The following is a 20,069-nucleotide window of genomic DNA, read 5'->3' as shown; positions in this document are numbered from 1 at the left end:
GAAACATAAAATGAACATGTAAATATGATAAAATAGCCAAAGGTTTATTTTCTTGAATTTACTTATAACATTATTAAGCACTATCCCCCCCAAGAAAGGTAGGAGAGAGAGGATAAGGAAGAAAGGAAAGAGAGCAAGACAAAACTGTCTCAGGAAAGTAATTCAGTACATGAGATCATAACATCATCTTAATAATTGCAGAAAATCTCTTGCTACATATAATACCCATTCATGACAAAATCTTAATATTTGAGGAAGTTAAAGGAATTTTCTTAATCTAAGTGTAAATATCCTTCAGCATGTTGGCAACAACTTTTCAGCAAACATGCGTTATGGTTGCAGTAGAACCTGTGGACTTTCTTATTTCCAGCAGAGGGAAGATCTTCGATGTTGAGAGTGGTTTGTCATTTCTCTGATATTCATGAGTTGACACTTTTTTTTCCATTCAGACTGTATAAAAGCATTTTGACTTTAGTATTTCTCAAATGTCATTAGCTTGTCATTAAAGCAAGTTAGCTCTATTTGAATCCATGCAATTTCTGACTGAAAGCAAACCTCCTTTTAGCAGGGAGAGCAGACATTGGCACATGCTGTATTAAGAGTCCTGTGATAATGACTAGGTGTGAGAGTTTGATCATTTTTTTTTCCTTTAGAAGAAGGAATGTGAGCTTTTAAATGAAGGGCAGTGCAAGCAATGTTTTCATTTAGTTAATCTGATGATATCCATAATGCAAATCTAGTATTATTATCAATTTCCAATTTCTACTTCTAGCATAGTATAAAGTGTCATTATTGTTTTCAGTCAGTCAATTTCCTCTGATGGTTTATGAAGATTCTGACAGCAGTTTACCTTTGCAGCAAGTATTCAGTGCTTGACAAAGATTAGACACTCAGTGAAGTTTGCTAATTAATTGCAAACCTGCTGTTATTTTGAGTCACACTAAAGAGATCTCTTTTCAACTGTAGGAATCATTTCTATCAAACAACTCAAACATGGTAAATGTATGTTATTCAGCACATGTGACATTTTTCCCAAATATAGAATTTTTAGAAAATTTATTGCACACTTTAAAAATAAAAGAGGGTGATATAATGCCACATTTTGCCCTTAGGCTTGCCTAATGTGCCAATGATAATCCCCTCATTCCAAAGAGATGCGTTTCACCATGCAGAATTTCAAAGTGTAGGGAAACAAATCCAGATATGCACATTTAGTCCAGTGCAAGAAGGGAAAGTCTGAGGTAAGAAGAGAGTGCTAGATTTTCTTTGCTTCCATATACAGCAGGCAGAGGGATGGGGCACCCATGAGAATATCTGAGGGTTAGAAGGGGCTCCAGTTGGTCCCCATTTGGGAGTTTGCATACAGTGGACACCGTGAAGAGATTCCCAACCCACCAAATGACCAATAAGCTCTCTTTGTAGTACAGCTGGGAGAGGACATTATGACAGGAACACTTATTCTGTTCCCAAGATTGTGGGGCAAAGAATCCATGAGAAGTTTCTGCAGTTGTTCTGCTTACATAACAGGGCTGAATGGCATCATCTCACATCCTGTCCACAGTTCTTCCCAGCTGTGGAGAACTACAGGGTCACAGGGAGTGAAGCAGGAGCCTAATAACATGTTTGCCTTGCGTTTTTATTTTCTTCCTCAAAACAGAAAATTACTGCATTTTGTTGAATGTTTGTATGTTGCAAATGTATATGATTTCAAAATATATATTTTTTTCATTATCTATATTTAAGGTGTGCACATGATTTATAAACATTATTTTTAAAAGTGAGGACTCTTATCAGTAATTAACCTATCCATTACTGGTTCATTACCTTTCTCTTTTAATTTCTATTATACAATGAAAAGTTATCAACTATAGTTTTCATTGTAAATAAGGTCTCTAATCTAAAATCAATTTTTAAAAAACATCTAAAAACTATAGATTTAAAAAGAACATGTTAAAGTTGTTCTTTTCTTTGACAAAATTACTATGTGGCATCATCCAGCTAAGCAACAAGGGCTTTGGAGGTCCCTTACTGTGGCTCTGTAGGCAGTTTCTATTTAGTTTCTCTTAGGTTTCTGTTACTGCAAAGCCATGACCAAGATCAGACCTAGAGAGCATGCAGTCCCTAACCCCATCTTGCATTGACCAGGGCTCAGGAGTCCAGGCCTACTTACTTCATGTCTCCACCTCAGGTCTCACTTGACTGCACTCAGGGGTTTCCAGGTTGCATATCATTCACAGGCTTCATTCAGGAAATATCTGCTTTATCTCCTTTGTGTTGTGTGTAACATTCATTTACTGCAGCTGGGTAACCACAGAATATAGCTCTTGCTCAGCTGTAAGCCACTCTCAGGAGGTTACTTGTTCTTTGAGTTGTGGGATTCTCTGACATCAGCCAGCAAAGAAAGTCTCTAGGGTCATTTGCAAAAATTGAGTATTACATAATAACATAATTGTGGAAGTGACATTCCATTATTTTTCCACATTTATTGATTGGAAGAAAATCACAAATCCTACTCACATAAAAGGAGAGGAGATTAAGGAAACATGACTGTGAATACCAGGAAGGGCATGCCCCACCTTCAGGTTGATAAGCCACAAATACTGATCAGAACTTGAATTGATTTGCATGCATCCCAGGTCCCATTTGCTATTCTCATGTTACAAGTAACACTGAAGACTCAGAGAGGTTAAATAAACATGCACAAGGTCATAGCCAATAAGGGGAAGGTCTAGAAATTGAATGAGATTTTACATGCTTGTGTGCTGGGAATTAAACCCTTGGCCTCACGCCACCACAAGGACACATTTCCAGCCCTGAATTTAAAATGAAGTAATATTACTGAAATGTTTCACACCAACTCTTTGAGAACATAGATATAAATCAATAAATGTCTCATTTTTTAATGTATTGATCTGTTTATCCAAAAAAGATATTTGATTTTTGTTATTTCTATAAAATAAAGAAGAGAAGCAGAATCTTTTACAATTTTTAGAATGTAAGTTTTCTTTGAAAAATCCATTGCAGAAAAATCAGCATCCTGAACACACTTGCAAGACTTCTATCAGGCTTTATGAGAAAGAATTTGTAGAAAATTCCATGTGTTGACACATTGGAGAAACTGAGGAAGGGATAAAAAGACCTGGTGGCCCTGTGATTGGAGTATTTTATGTTTTCTCTCTACACTGTGAAGCATATGTTGGCTTTGGTGTCATAGTGTGGGGAAATATTCTATGCAAACACTTTTGTTACCTTTTTTGAAAATAAACCTATTTTCTAGGATGTACAAGAATCTGACTTTAGTTTAAAATGTTGCCTATAAGCAAAAAATAATCCATATACTTCCATTTGTAATGTGCATCTTATGGAACTTGATTCCTTTCACACTGGCACTGTGTATTTGTTATTAATTGCTATTTAACAAATGACTCCAAGACATGGCTTGAGACTTTTTTATTTAATAGTTTCTATTAGTAAAGATTCTGTCTAGCTATGTGGCTCTTGATCAAGGTATTTGATAAGAGTCCAGACAAGGTAGAAGTGTGGATGCAGGAACATAAAGCAGACAGAGCTGACAGATCTGCTTCCAAGCTCAGCCACAAGGCTGCTGCCAGACTCATATCCTCTCTGGTTGTTGGTTGGAACTGCTGTTTCCTTCCCACCTGGGCCTCTCTTTCAGATGGCTCTGATGGCAGCCTGTTTCCCCCATGGCAAGACATATGAGAGAATACAGATGAAGAGGGAAAGAGTCCCTAGGCAAAAGCCTTTTGATAACCTAATTGAATCAGTGGCAACTCAGCATCTCTGACATTTTGTATTCTTTAGCTGTGAGTGCTCAAGTACAGCCTTCCCTCAAGTGGAAGGGATAGCACAATGGCATGAATTCCAAGAGAAAGTCCACTAAGGCCACCAGAAAGACTGCTTCCCCAGGCATTGGGCTTGTGAGAAAATAACAATCACAGATGAAATAACAGCTTCTACAAGTGGCCAATGTGCTTAGTGACTCTTATGGGGCCAGTTTCCTTTCATACAAATGTTGGAAGTGAACTTTTGGGTGTTATGGAAGCTGACTGAGGCTACCGGGCTCACAGCAGGGGTGAAATGAGGTCCTATTGGCTCTGCAGCCCCGTGCCCATCAGGACTGCCCTTTGGGTGGAGGATGGAGAGATTCAGCCCCCTCTCCTTAAAGCTGCCTAGCACTGCCCCTACCATAGCTTCTGACAGTTCTGGTATTTTATCTTCAAACATACTGTGTGTGAAACTCCTAAGGGCAAGAGAGATTCCTCTTAAAATTCTGAATTTCTTTTCCTTTTCAACACAGGCAGCCAATGCATAGTTGTTTAAAGGAGTTAAATTTAGTATTTTATCTGCTTTTCTGACACTTGATATGGGTGATATTGTGCCTGTGGCCAATGTATGACCAACCTACTTACACAGTTAAGTATCCAAGCACTCATTAGTCTCTCTCTGTCTCTGTCCCCATGCCCCCAACACTCTATCTCTATCTTTTTCCCTCATCTCATGCACACACTTTCCCTGGCTATTCAGAAACCAGAGTGGAAGATCCATGTTGTCTGACCTTGGCTCCTCAACACATTCTACACATAACTCTCCCCTACACTTTCTTCTTTCCTAAGACTGATAAATCATTAGTCCCTTCAGACTGGTTCATAGCCTCTCCCTCTACCCAATCAACTATCTTGAGCATATAAGTCCAATTGTTTAATACTATACATTGAATCTCCCTTCCCTGTTTCTAAATTATATCCTATGAAATATCCATACATTTTCATTAGTCACATTCATTATTCAGAGTCTAATCCACTTCAAAAATTCAACCTCTAACTTGATACAATGCATCTCCTGTATTTCTCCTGAAGCAGGCTTGATCTGTGTTAGGGAAAGTGGGGTGAGGAGACAGGTTGGGGTTTCCTTCCCTCTTGCTCTGATTCCTTTCTATCTTGGCTCTGTTCACCCATGCACCCTCTCCTGTTAAACAAGATGCACTGGGTTTATAAGTAATCATAAGATCAGGCTTTAAATTTTCAATGCAATTCTCAAGATCAAGCCTCCAATAAAACATTACCTGTTCTCACTTGCTGCACAACAAAACTGAATCAATTCCTTATGTGAGCCCCAGAATCCCAAGAATTATCTATTATTTCTGGAAACTTCCTTGAAACAAATTTGTTACTCTCTCACTTGGTAAGGGTAATAAACACTTTGCTTTTATTATTTTCCTAGAAGCCTATGATTGATTCTTTTCTATGAAAAGAAAAGCAGGACTCTGTAGCAAGCTAAACACTTCCATTATTTGAACTATGTCCAGTGGCACAATAACCTTTCTTCCTACAGATTTTCACTCTGGGGAAGTAATGCTGCATCTGCAAAGAAGGCAGACTGAAGGTCCCTAAAGATTCCCTTACTGAGGATGTTACAAATGGAACATTGACCTGGATGGGGCCAAAGTAGCCACAGATGTCCTAGAACCAGAAGAAGAAGGCAGAGTGAATCCAAGCACCAGGAGAATAAATTAAGCTAATAAATGTAGTCTTTCTCAGATACTAAGTATGTAACAATTTGTTAGAGCAGCAATAGAAAGGGGATATGGTAGTCTTGTGTTTGTTTTGTTTTAATTTGATCCATAGACATACTTTGTAATAGAATATGCAGAAATTACAGCATATAGAATGATTGCCATTCTTGCGGGGAGTATTCCCTTAGGCTGTGGGCATACACAAGAATCATAAACACTTTTTATCAGTTCTGCATTAATTGGCCTGCTACATAGGCAGCAAAATTCACTAAAGTGTTTTTGATGTTCTCCAATTCCATCCATTTACCAGCGAATGATAACATTTCGTTCTTCTTCATGGCTGCATAAAATTCCATTGTGTATAGATACCTCATTTTCTTAATCCATTCATCAGTGGTGGGGCATCTTGGCTGTTTCCATAACTTGGCTATTGTGAATAGTGCCGCAATAAACATGGGTGTGCAGGTGCCTCTGGAGTAACCTGTGTCACAGTCTTTTGGGTATATCCCCAAGAGTGGTATTGCTGGATCAAATGGTAGATCAATGTCTAGCTTTTTAAGTAGCCTCCAAATTTTTTTCCAGAGTGGTTGTACTAGTTTACATTCCCACCAACAGTGTAAGAGGGTTCCTTTTTCCCCACATCCTCACCAACACCTGTTTTTGGTGGTGTTGCTGATGATGGCTATTCTAACAGGGGTGAGGTGGAATCTTAGCGTGGTTTTAATTTGCATTTCCTTTATTGATAGAGATTGTGAGCATTTTTTCATGTGTTTTTTGGCCATTTGAATTTCTTCTTTTGAGAAAGTTCTGTTTAGTTCACTTGCCCATTTCTTTATTGGTTCATTAGTTTTGGGAGAATTTAGTTTTTTAAGTTCCCTATATATTCTGGTCATATGTGGACATTAGATCAAGGGCAAACACAACAATGGGATTGGACTATGAGCACATGTAAAAGCGAGAGCACACAAGGGAGGGGTGAGGATAGGTAAGACACCTAAAAAACTAGCTAGCATTTGTTGCCCTTAACGCAGAGAAACTAAAGCAGATACCTTAAAAGCAACTGAGGCCAATAGGAAAAGACGAACAGGAACTAGAGAAAAGATTAGATCAAAAAGAATTAACCTAGAAGGTAACACACACGCACAGGAAATCAATGTGAGTCAATGCCCTGTATAGCTATCCTTATCTCAACCAGCAAACCCTTGTTCCTTCCTATTATTGCTTATACTCTCTCTACAACAAAATTAGAAATAAGGGCAAAATGGTTTCTGCTAGGTATTGAGGGGGTGGGGAGGAGAGAGAAGGGGTGGAGTGGGTGGTAAGAGAGGGGGTGGGGGCAGGGGGGAGAAATGACCCAAGCCTTGTATGCACATATGAATAATAAAAGGAAAAATGTGTTTTTGAACTTGGTATAATTACTATTTCATGAAGAAGAGGAATGATCTCAGTTTTAGTCCATATTTTAACCGATTCAAATATGGCCTGCCTAGTATGCTATAAATCTCCATCCTAAAATATCATGTGTGGGGTTAATCATTGAACAGTTTACTGTTTCCATATTTGTCTCTACAGTGTCTAGAACCTTCCAACTATAAGATCCTTGAATGTTAATAGATGTGTTTCTTACTTAAATTGATACCAGCCCTTTGCATGTGTAACTGGCATGTTTTTAATATTTATTTAATGACTGCTTTATGTAAAGAACAGATACATTTTCTATTGCATTAGCTATTAGAATGTCTCCCTGTTCTTTAATTCTTTAATTCTCTTTTCTCTCTTAAAAATTTATTTGGAGGGAAGAAATACTGGGTGTTTTAAGTCGGGGCATTGTACTTGATAGGCAGGTGCTATACCACTTAATCCACACCCCTAACTTTTTTTTGCTTTAGGTATTTTTCAAGTAGTGTATCCCTTTTTGCCTGGGCCAGCCTGACCCTCCTACATATACATATTACACAGGTGGGACCACAGATGTGAGAAACAACTCTCTGTTTGTTGAGATGGGGTCTTGTGAACATTTTTTTGTTTGGACTGGCCTTGAGTGGCAATCCTCTTGATCTCCACCACGCAAGTCATTTCACTCTCATCAATAACAATCTATGTTGTAATAATGGATTACAAGGTGAGGATCCTAGCTACTCAACAGGCAGAGATCAGGACAATAGTGGTTTGAAGTCACACATGGCAAATAGTTCATGAGACCCTATCTCAAACATACCTAACACAAAAAAGGGCTGATCCAGTTTCTCAAGTGGTAAGAGTTCCAGCGTAGCAAGGGTGAAGCCCTGAATTCAAACCCTATTAATTCCAGAAAAAAAGAATTAATTGGGAAAATATTCATTTTAAAATAACATGCAATGTTATTTCTCTCATCAGATTCACACAGTGTGCAAAGAGAATGGTAAGTAAAATTAAATGATTCAATTTTTTTTCAAGGAAGTTCATTCTTTAATGACAAAAATAAGTAAAAATAACTAAGAGTTGTTTTAACTTGATATTACTTAGCATGTATAACTCTATTAAAATAATTAGACATGTACATTTAGCACTTAAGTGTATGTTTCCACAACTCAAATTGCAACTGTTTATAGATATGTCATCACAGCTCTTCTCTAATTGTGCAGTTGTAATAAATATGCCACCGCAATCTACACTGAACATGCAAACATAAAACATGTGTAGCTGACATGGGAGATGGGCTGGATAGCTGTTGGACCAAAATGATTGCCTTTGAATTTTCAAAGGATGATTTTTTTCCCTCTTGTGAAATCATGAAATATGATAGAAGATAATATTTCAGTTCTAGTCATTGATTTGGCCAAATGTCAGGAGAAAAAAGGGATGTAAGAGACATAATTAGCTGATGCCACAGAGCAGAACAATAAGTAAATGCCAGACATATGAGAAAGCCAGGGTGATCTTCTAACATGAACTATGAAGGCTGTGGATGCCTGTACAAGAGAAATTGCCATGTGTAAGTCAACTGTACAGCTCTTTGTTAGTTACTAAAATTGTGGTGCATTGTAGTAACAAAGAGAAATGCAAACATCTTTCTTACAAATATACATAGGTATTATATATGTGTGTGTATATATGCATGTGTCTTTGCATGTGTATATATATGCATAATTATGTATGATTTCAAATTACATATTATATCAACATACTTTAGTTAAATTTTGTTACTGTTATAATGCCTTAATCATGCAGTGTATTGCCATGTACCCGTATCCTTCTCCACCTGACTTTGTTGCCCTACGTACATAAAAGGTAAAGTATGTTTCTCAGGCCTATTGATGCTTGAGCTGGTCTTTGTCTAAGGAGATGTTAGCAGGTGCTATAAGGAGAAATACTCAGTTAATACTTGCCTGAGAATATGTATCTGGCAGACAACTCTAGTGAGGTACGGAGCAGATTCCCTATACCCGACCTGCAGTCAGAAGCCAAGCCAATCCTAGATCAGAAAACCCCAAGTCAATGCCCAGCTTGTGAGCAAAACAACAGCTGTTTTGGGAAATGAACTTTAGTGTGGTTTGGTACATAGCATCCTTAAGACAATAAATGATACAATGCTTTCCAAGGTAATTAAGTACACAGACTTGTCTAAGTATACATGGTTTCCTATGTTGTTAATACCTACACAGATCAGTCTCATAGAGCTTTTTCATTATTGATGAAAAGGATTTCCTTCAGATACTTCCACTGTGGTAGTATTAAACCCACAGCAGCATTGACAGTACTGAAACCTCAAAAGTGCATTTTCCTTCCTTCATGCTAGTCTGCTTTCCCTTCAGGTAAAGAAGTGAAAATTATTCTGGGCATACCATGGGAGAAAGGCACACTTAATCAAGATTTTTCTGACAGTTTTCCATTTTATTGAAAGTAAACTATATGTGTCTGTGCATAACATCATTTACTATCTTGTCCCACAATGTAGATATAAACAGGCACTGTGGATGACTCAAGGAAAGGAAACAGAAATATCACCAATACAGACATGTGGAGGAGGCAACACTTAGCTCCCACACAGAATGAAGGGAGCCTGGCTGCCAGAGCTGGAGAGAGGGTTCAGATTGTTTTGTGATATTTATAGATTACACTGTTGCAGGTGTTGTGAATATGTCTGCATGTTTTACTACTCCATCTGTCATGATTTCATAAGTCAACTATTTCTCATCCCAAGTGTTTCTACTTTATTTCCTCTGGTGAATGAGTTATGCCACCCAGAGCATCAAAAATCATTAAATCTAGTTGGATCCAATAAATCTAGTTTGCTGAAGAGAAACAACATGGAATTGTTGAACTTAAACAGATTTTTATCATTTCTGTGGTTCCATTGTTTCATCCTTGAAAATGTAAGAAATAAGAACCCATGAGACTAGAGGTGGAGGTCTGTAGTTATAGTAATTGTTAGTATTTTATAAAAGAAAATTCTCAAATGAAAATAAGAGATCGTAAATAAAAAGTGATCAATTAATTAATTAATCATTTTGCCAGTAATACACTTCATGAGATAATTTTCTTCTGGAATCTCACTTTACATTTTTACATACAAAGCATATTATCCTTTTCTTTTGTATAACAAATTTGCTCATTCTTTAATAATTTTAACTCTGGCATACATGCATTTAAGAAGAAATAGCTGAAGCTGTGACTGAGAATGTCAATAGCATAAGTTTGAAGACAGCCTTGGAAACAAAAAAATGGTCCTTTTCCCCAAATCCATGTTTGTTTGCTTTGTTTATTTTGTCTTTTTGTACATTGCCTACAACTACACATTAAGTTAAAGTAACCAATTTAAGTGTTTTATTACTTTTCTAGAGTTTGTAACCATATTACAGTTTTTTTGGACACATGATCTTGCTTTTATAGCCCAAGCTGGCTTTGAACTCCTCTGCCTCCCCATTGTTGGGATTAGAGGTGTGGACCACAATTCTCCACTATCATATTGATTTTAATGATGTAAATGTCACCAGGTGAACACCCTCTCCAACCCTAAAAAAAACTCCTATTTATCTAACCAGTGTTCTGCTTCAGACAAGTTACCTACCTAACCAGCCAGACAGTCATCTGGTCCCTGTGCTGCCACTGAACAGGATGCAAGTTGGAATAGGGCAAACCAGGTTTCAGACATAAAGGAGACCTTGTTGACCTTCTGTTCACCCAAGATTTTACCACCCATTGTAATATAATAACATAATAAAATTCCTGCTGGGCAGTGTCAAAGTGATCCAGTCTGATGCAGAGTGAAAGCAGCTCATATAAGGATTAGAGGTTTAAAAGAAAGTGCTTCCTCACTTCCTGGATAGACCCAATCCCCTCCAGAAAACTCATGAATATTCCTCCCTCCTATTAACAAAACCCTCCCCCTTCTTATGTTAGTCATAAAATCACCCTCCTGAGAAGCTGATCTGTAGCTGTTTCTCAGCTTCTAACTGTTCATCAAAAGATGGAAACCACCCTTCACTTCATAACGGCTCACAGCTTTGTCACTCGGTGGGAAGGAGGCACTGGTCACTGGCCTGACTTCATTTTGTCCCTCTCTGGCTCAATTTTTTTGCCTCCTTAACACATTCACTCTGAATGTCTTCCCACAGCCACTGTGGAATCCAAGAAAGATAGGACTGATTGATAAACATTTGTGAGAAGAGTGTAAATTGTCCCCCAGACAACAATGCCTTTCTTATTGTGACCAGGCCTCCCTGGCCATCCCAGGATAATGACCAACCAGACAGCACCCTTGACTGGGATGATAATTATGCATAGCTCTCACCTCCTGCCCCAACTCTTCCTCTAATTAAACCTAAAGCTCACATTAGTATCCAGAAGATGATTTTGGGGTCACAAAATCTTTTATCTGTGTTTCCAATGTGGTTGTGTTTGTTTAAATCTATTTACTCTGCCATCCACCATTACTCATTTCTTTAATTGGTATGTTGGGACAGGTAGTCAACTTGTCTTTTTGAAATTCCTGGAGACAGTGCTTTTTTCCATTAAACACCCATCATAGGTCTCTAATTTTGATAGACGGGAAGAACCCATTTTTGGTTAGAAATTGGCCACAGAAATAGCTTTGGTTGTTTTTCTAGTTATGAAATTAATACATAGTCATATTAGAAGTAAAAATGAATCCTAAGATTTTGATAGAAAGCTCTAGAAAAGACATCAAAAGGGCGGTCAACTTTTACTTCTTTGCAATATTTTGAAAATGATTCACCAGGCTTAGGAAAATTGTCAAATAGGCCAACTTGTGCACATTGACTTTTGAGATGAGTGCTTCTTCCACCCATGTTTTGGAGACATGAGATGTTGCAGGTCCTAAACTTAGTCAGTTTTACAAGGTAATAATGCCTAGTTCTGACATTTCTGCATGTTTCACAAAGTCAAATAACACTTTGTAAATTTTTGGTCCTTTTGAATTTATAATTTTAACAGTTAAAATGTACCCAAATTTAAATGATTAAAATCTTCCTGAGTAGTAATAATTAAGAAAATTTGAGTCATATTACATAGTGCTTATTGATTTCAATAGCACATGTAGTGTTACTAATAGAAATCTATAGCAAAACATGTAGACTTCAATTTATGCCATATGTATTTACACATACACACACATGCTTAGATCAGAGGATACCAAGATGCAATGGAGACTTTGGATAAAGCATATAACTTCACTGTGAGTTCATGAGAAATAACCTCAATAAATGGAGTAGAGGAAAGGTTCTCTTTTAAAATGAGTGGTGTCTGTAGACTAAAGCAAAAAAAAAATTATAAGCCCCATGCTCTGGTTCATAAAGTTATTTCCCATGCAGATAAAGGTTAAGAAGATGGAGACCATTGAAGTTCTATATACGAGTTGAAAAATTAAGCAAATGAAAGGTGGATAGTGGTTGCCAGGATTTTTGCTGTGAGAATGGGAGATTATAGATGAGCAGAGACAAGTGTTGAAGGAACTATGTATCATAAATTAGGATTGAAGTATAAATTTGTGCTTATTTTAATGTAAATGCAGATGGACGTATAGACAGAAGTATTTATAGGTACTTGCACATGCACACATTTATATAAACACATATTTATTTTCTTGCTTTATCAGCTGAGGGACTAGGAAGAAGACACTCTAGTGACCAAGAGTTCACCTGGGCTTATCTCTTGATTTTTAGTACAATTCACCAAAAAAGCAAAAAAGCTGGTTCTGGATGAGGACAGAAATTAAGCAAGATGAGAATAGATCTTTTAGTTTCAGAAAGTTAAGGAAATGCTCAAAAATCAGAAAAGGAAGGAAAAGGAAATGAGGGATGTCAAAAAGACCCTCCTGTCAGTAAAAGAAGCTCCCAATGGCCAAAAGTAGAACAATTGAGAAAATAAATAGAAAGGATAATTTTGGATTATAAATCAAATTTCTAAGTCTATATTGCTGTAATTAATATTTGAAAAATAAAATACATCTCTTGTTAGGGAGAATTACAAATTCCTAACTTACATTCTCCCTTCTCAAGGGTGCAGACAAGCTCCCCACTTCTTAAGTCTGGAGTGTGCCCAGTGACTTCTTTCCAAAACGTGAATGATGAGAGAGGGAAAAAAGAGTCACTTGCACTGGAGAAAACTGACAGATACATCTCAGTAAGATGGTGAAGATCAGCATTGACAGTTGTGAATCATGTTGATAGCAGAAATCCCATAAAAAATGTAATGAATATGCAATAAAAATACCTCTTACTTATGTACTGAAAATGAGCAATTAAGTTAGCTGCAGGGGAAACTGGGTGTATGGCATGTATTACCTTTATAATTTTTCTACAAATGTGAAGCTGTTTGGAAATGAACAGTTAATTTTTATAAAGTAAGGATCAAGTTATACACTAAGTAATGCAAGCACATTTAGTGAAGAAATTGATTTAACATTTTTCCATTTAAGCTTTATTTCCATTGTAGCAATTGTCACAGAGCTAATGAGCACTTCTGGGAGAAGTTGAGAACATCCAGCTGTGGCCGGAAAGAATGCTGAAGTTACACAAAGCAAGGAAGCACAGCACAGGCACCTGAATTGCTCAATTAAAGGAAAGAGGTGCAGTGGGTATGTTGTCTTTATAATTCTTGGATAAAGAATCTACCTAGCTACTGCTAAAAATGTTTACCTGGACCAGGTAACCATATGCTGTCATCAAGAGTCTAGAACCACATGTAAGAAAAGTAGTAGTGAAGAGGAAGATAGCCTTGAAACAGGGTTGTAAAACATGGTAAACTGTCAATTAAAAGCTATAACCTCGGACAGAGCTGTGAGGAATTGCCCATTAGAGCCATGCAAAAGTTTGGGACCAAGATGAAAGGCACCATGCAGAGATAAGCACCCATTCCTGCCTTCCTTTGTCTACACTTGTAAATAAACTTTCCAAAGCAGGCCTCCTCTGCTGCTCTTATCTAAACCTTAGGTCTCTAACCCACTACTAGCCCTACTTTATGGGAGAGCACATTCCTTGTAACCTGATACCCTGCACTGCCTTTTAAATATCCTGTGAATCCTTTGTTCGGGGCTCAGACACTGGTACACATCTGGGCCCGCTAGCGTAAAAATTAAAATCTGAGTTCTCCACTCCTCCGAGTGTTGCTTGGTTTCTCCTCTGACTATATTGCCACAACAGTAGCACAGAAATATTTAAATTCTTTTAAGGATTACTGATAGCTCATTTCAGTGGTACATGGTGAAATAGTAACTGGAATGCCTCATTCCTACAGGCATATCCATGAAATGATTACCGATTGTATTATTGGACTCTGAAACCATTGGAGGAATTTACTTCAGTTACATATGCAAATATAGCATTGTGAACTTGACATTTCTTGCAATGTCCAAAATACATGAGTTATATAGAGATTTTATCAGTCTTCAGTGAATTAATTCTAAATTTACATTGACATACTATTTCCTGAAAAAGAAACAAATTCTAAAAATTTTCTTGTTTTTGCTGAACTTGTGAGACTCAGATAGAGCTTCCTAAAAACTATTCCCTAGTCATGAAGGGAAAAATGTTCTCTGGCATAAATTAGGTTACTTGCCATTTTAGTTGGCCTCACATTAAACCCTTTCTAAATGGCCTTACAAGTATTTTTTCATTTTGCACTTATTTTATAGTCAACATATTTAGTGCTCTCAAAACTCTCCCTTTATAATAAGAAATAGAATCCCTATTTTTCTGATGAAGAAACTGAGCCTTTGAGAGAGAGACTGAATCTTGATGTAAGGTGACACAGTGAGTCATGCAATGGAACAAATGGATAAAAAGAACACAGACATGTGTTTAACTTTGATTTTAACTTTTTATTTACAAAAAATTAACACAAAAAGAATATGTAACAAATCCTTTTCTGCTCAATACACCACTTTTAACAATTATAAACATTTGGCACTCGATATCTATAGTGTCACTTTGCATATTTCTGGTACTTTATATTTTTAAGAATTATTAAATCTATGGGATAAGAGACATTGACTCCAAACATTTTGTTCTTTCAGTAAAGGTTGAAAAAGAAGATATTCAAATGTATAAAATATATAAAACTTGGACCATGCATTTGTTTGAAATAACTGTCAGCTTCAACCATTAATGTTATTAAACTGACAATACAAATTTGGAATGGAGGGAACTCTTTAAAGTGCATTAAAGCTATTGTTTCCAACTCATTTTTAAGATTGAAACCTCAACTCTTTTCCTTCTTTCTGGACTTTGCATAGAAACGAGGTTCCTGTTGTGCTGGGTTTATTACCAGTGGATGGTGTGTTCCAGATATCTGCCGTTCTTTGTTGCAACAAATTCTAAGATTAGAATGTTGCCCCAATGTACAACAGAACAACCATGAAGAATAGGAGAATTGCAAGGATTGACTTATTAGCATAGCAGAATCACACCTCAAGACAAGAGGCAGGTAGTTCAAAGAAGTGTCAACTGCCTAAATGGTGACATATTGCACCAAATGTGAAGCAAGAAATTGAGCAAAGGACCAATTGAATAGAAGCTACAATGGCTTGAGGTTTCATTATCCAATACCTTGGGTTACTAGGTGGTATGAAACTGATGCTCTGCTATTGTGTCCCTTCTCCAAACTGTTTGATGATGGCACAGTGGTTGTGTGGTTGTGGGAAGTCATATGTCAGTGCTTTGAGAAGGAAAGGACAGAGACCTGTGCATTCAATCCTGTTTTCCCTTCTGGGTTTAACACAGCCAGAGGAAAGTCATATAGTAGTCATTGCACCCTCAAGGCAGGTATCTGACCTTGATGTCAGTGTATTCTATGAGGAGAACACAGAGCCAGGTATGAGCCATCTGGGGTTTTAGGCTTCCACCCTCATGAAGGGAAATTGAGTCTTGTATCTGGGGCATTTCCTCATTCCTGCTCATGTGTACCTAGCTTCCCAGCTAATAGGTCAGAAGACAGTTGCTGTTTCACTCTTATCCTCTTCTGTGTGGTCCTTTCTACTCAGGTACTTATTGTTGAAGTCAAAATTTGTGGTAAAAAATGGGCCATGGTGTAAATAGCAATTTTGTCATACCCACATAAAGTGAAATACTAATTAAAATGCATCATACACTACTTTATGTAAATGCTGTAGAGCTCATTTAATTTAAAAGTTCTATTAAACTTGTTACTCTCTGTATGGTAGAATATTAAATATTATTATAACTTTAATTAAATTCTTCATTTTTCTTTAAGCTACTTCTGTATATTTTTTTCTGGTGATAAAGAATTTGGGGTTAAAATGTTCATGAGGTGTATTATATTTTCTTTTTTCTTGTCTTTCAATGAAGTCCTTAAAGCTGCTAGCATTTTCTCTTATTGAAAGGAGTGCATCTTTCTCTCCTTCCACTCTTTTCCTCTTAGTCTCCCTTTCCTTGCTTGTCACATTCTCTTCCTATACTGCATAGAACCTATTGAGCAGAACTGTCTTCCACAAAACTTTACTTAGGATGCCATGTATATGCCAGACTGTCTTTGCTTCCCTCTCAATCTTCCCCTCGTCCTTCCTCTACTATTTTCATGACCCATATCTTTCACATGGAAATCAGAGAATTCCATGTATCCATGGAATACAGAGAAATCTTTGTAATTCCCCTTCCTCTCTTCAGCTCATATGAAGTGACATGCAGCAAATCGTGTATTTGGGAAGAAAATGCAGTTGCTGCAGAAGGATACTGAAACCCAAGATCCTGACTGACTTTAGAAGAAATGCAGAAGGAGCCTGTGTATTGGAAGGACCCTACCAGGTCCTAAAAGGGGCAGAGCTCTCAAGCAGTGGCTGCCTCTACATCAGAGCTTCAGGATGGGCTTTGACAGCGCGGTCTTCAGAATTCAGGAGGCAAGTGATGAGTGGTAGCCAGACTCAGGATTTTATGTTTGGTGGTGACCTCATAGTTGGTGTTATTAGCTTCATCACCTTAAGATTGGCTTATTTGCATATTGGTCTATCATTCTCTGATCTGGTTTCTTGGTCCTAACACACACTAGCTAATAATTCTTATTACAACAATTTTCCATACTTTAACACAATACAGTTAATCAATACATTCTTATATGTGTTCACCATAGGTGGTTTCTGAGCCAGGAGAGGGTGTGTTATTGCCAGGCTCCCTTGACCTTTGAGCCCAGAAGAGGAGCTGGGTGAACTCCCTTAATACACCTATGTTAATTCTCAGGTGCTCCACCCATGTGGGAGGAAGTTCCAATTCTTTCTAACTGATTGTAATTACAATGGAGCTCTTAAGGTATGTCAGGGAGGGTCTCAGTCCCCAACTTTCTGCAATTCTAGCCTGTCTCAATGTCATTGATAGTTGTTTATCCCATTCCAGCATTTTTCTATTAATGCTGAAGGCAATAGTCACTTAATTATTTTAAATTATCTAATAAAGACATTACTCAGAGATCATGCTAAGTTTGCTTAGTTACATTACAAAACTATAAATGCATCCTATAGCAATTACCAGAGATTGCAACAAATGACAAAGAGGAAATTTTCCCCTTAGGATCCTCTGGGGGATATACAGGATTGAGGCAGGTCCAGATGCTGGGAACTCATAGGAGTCAAAGTGGTTGGAAAGTTTGTAAATCCATTAGAATATCCACATCAAAAGACCAAAGTGGCCACTTGTGTTTTTGGTTCTGGAAAATTGTTCCCTCTGGCAGATTTATTTCTGATAAGATGTCTATATGGCAATCTTCTGCCTGTTAATAAGGCTCTAAAATCTCAGAATAGGATTTTTGTTCTCTCTTTCAAAATGGCTTTTGAAAGGAAAGTGAAGATGCTGAAAAGAGAGACACACTGAGAAAGAATCTGTGACCTTCACAAGCAGCAGGTCTTTATTAGGAAGAGGAGACCTGAGAGGGGCTCTTGGTCATCAGAGTAACACTCTGAGAGGGAAAGAGCATGCCTTTCTTATAGATTGGGATTTTCAACATCCTGTGGCAGGTAAAGGGAAGTTGGAGTAAGATGGGCATTAGCTAAAGTGGTTGGGAAGGGGGGATGGGGGAGCTGCCAGACATTAGCAGGAAGGTCATTGGGGTTGGGCAGCTATGCCTGTTGTTTTTCTCTGGCTCTCTTATCCGAGGTAGCCATGTTTGTATTGTTTCAGTGTTTCTCGACATTCTAGCAGCTTTTATTTCCTAAGTTACAACAATGGAAAAGAGGAAAGGAAAATTCTTATTTTTACTTACAGAGTTTACTTTTTCTGCCTAGGAAAAACAAATTACTGGTAAATTTGTTCAACCTCAAAAAGTGACCACTACTTATAGCACTTGCTTTGCAAACCTGAAGCCCTGAGTTCAAACTCCAGTCCCACTAAAACAGAAAACCAATAAAAGCAAGAACAAAAGAGTGACCACTTCTTATAATGAAGGAGAGCAGAACTGAAAAGTAAGAAAAGAGAGAACAAACCAATGTAATATATCATATTTAATTAAAACACAAAATAATGAAAGACTAATATTTATAACTATTTCTGATCACATATTCTCTGTTTTTGTCAAATTATTTTACAATATGAAAAGAAAAATAATGATGGGCTCACATGTTTTTGATAAGAATAATGCTAGAAAATAAACTTTCAGGTTGTTTATAAAATACTTTCCAATATATAATGAAAGTTAATAATGATGTCTTTGTATGTATATAGAGTTAGATAGAGCTTGTAGTGATAAAGGGGAATACTCAATGATTTGAATATTATTTTTCTTCAAATTGTTCCTTAAACTCAAAAGACATTCCAAGAAATCATTTGCAGATCTTTACAGTTTGGCATCATACTTCATCCCCCAGACAAAAGAAACTGAGAAAATTCAAGGAGTGCAATACATCAGATATTTCTTTACCAAAAAGGACATCTGAAAAGCAGAATAAATTCTCCTTATTGGCATATTTATAATACATTATTTGGATTAAGTAGCTGAGATTAATGAACTCCTTTGGAATTGACTCAGTTTATATTTTCTTTGAAGGGAGATTCAATAAGATCAAAATGGGATTTTATGGACTTTTTTTCCTATGAAAAGGACTTTCACACTGTCTCTTTAAAATATAAATCATAATTCTAATATTTGTGCAAATTTTATGATTAAATGACATTTTAAAATATCAATAAAGTAGAGAAAATAGGTTATGAATTGTTAATATTCATTTAATATAAGACAGACTTAATCATATGTGACTTGAAAAGTAGACTTTATTTTTTTAAAGCAGTTTGAGTGGCTTTTATTTTTTGGCACAAGTAGAGTTTTAACTCAGGGCTTCAGTCTTGCTAGGGAGGTGCTTTTCTCCCTTGAGCCTCTCCACCAGACTTAAAGCAGTTTTAGATTCACAGGAAGAGTGACTAGGAAGAACATAGAGTTCCCCTCTGACTCTACATGCACAGCCTTCCTCACCATACATAACTACACAGAGAGGTATGTTGTTATAGTAAGTGAGGCTAGACTGATATACTGTTTCCACCCAAAGCCCACTGAGTGAAACATGGGAACCATCCAGTGTTCCTCCACATGGACTTCATCTTGTAGCAGGATAGCCATACTTGTTCACTTGGTATCCAACCAGGGACAGTAGAGCAAAGCTAGATTTGGAGGTGTTACAAATGTGTTTCCATTTCTTTGCCCAAAGTAAGTAACAAAGCCAGACCTGATTCAAGGAATAAGAAATAGGCTCCACTTCTTTAGAAGTTCTGAAAAGTCACATTGCAAAGTAGCCGTGGTGCAGAGGGGGATGATTTGTGCCACTTTCACAAGCCATGGACCACACTATCAACCTCCTTTATCTGCACTGTAGCTCAATCTCAACACCTGCCAGATCTATACTACGCACTCCCATCTGGCCACACTTTGTTATTCTAGTCTTCCAAAAGGCCAGCCTCATTTGTAATAAATGGCCTTTCAGCACTCTGTTTCCTAAGCATAGAACACAAGTCCTCAATACTGTCACATAACTGACTCATCTCATCTGACCTGAGAGTCCCAGGTAACTTTTTTAAATCACCAGAAGATAAACATTAAGGGATTT

Source organism: Castor canadensis, chromosome 15 (genome assembly GCF_047511655.1).
Source record: "Castor canadensis chromosome 15, mCasCan1.hap1v2, whole genome shotgun sequence".
NCBI lineage: Eukaryota > Metazoa > Chordata > Mammalia > Rodentia > Castoridae > Castor > Castor canadensis.
This window is presented reverse-complemented; position numbering follows the sequence as displayed.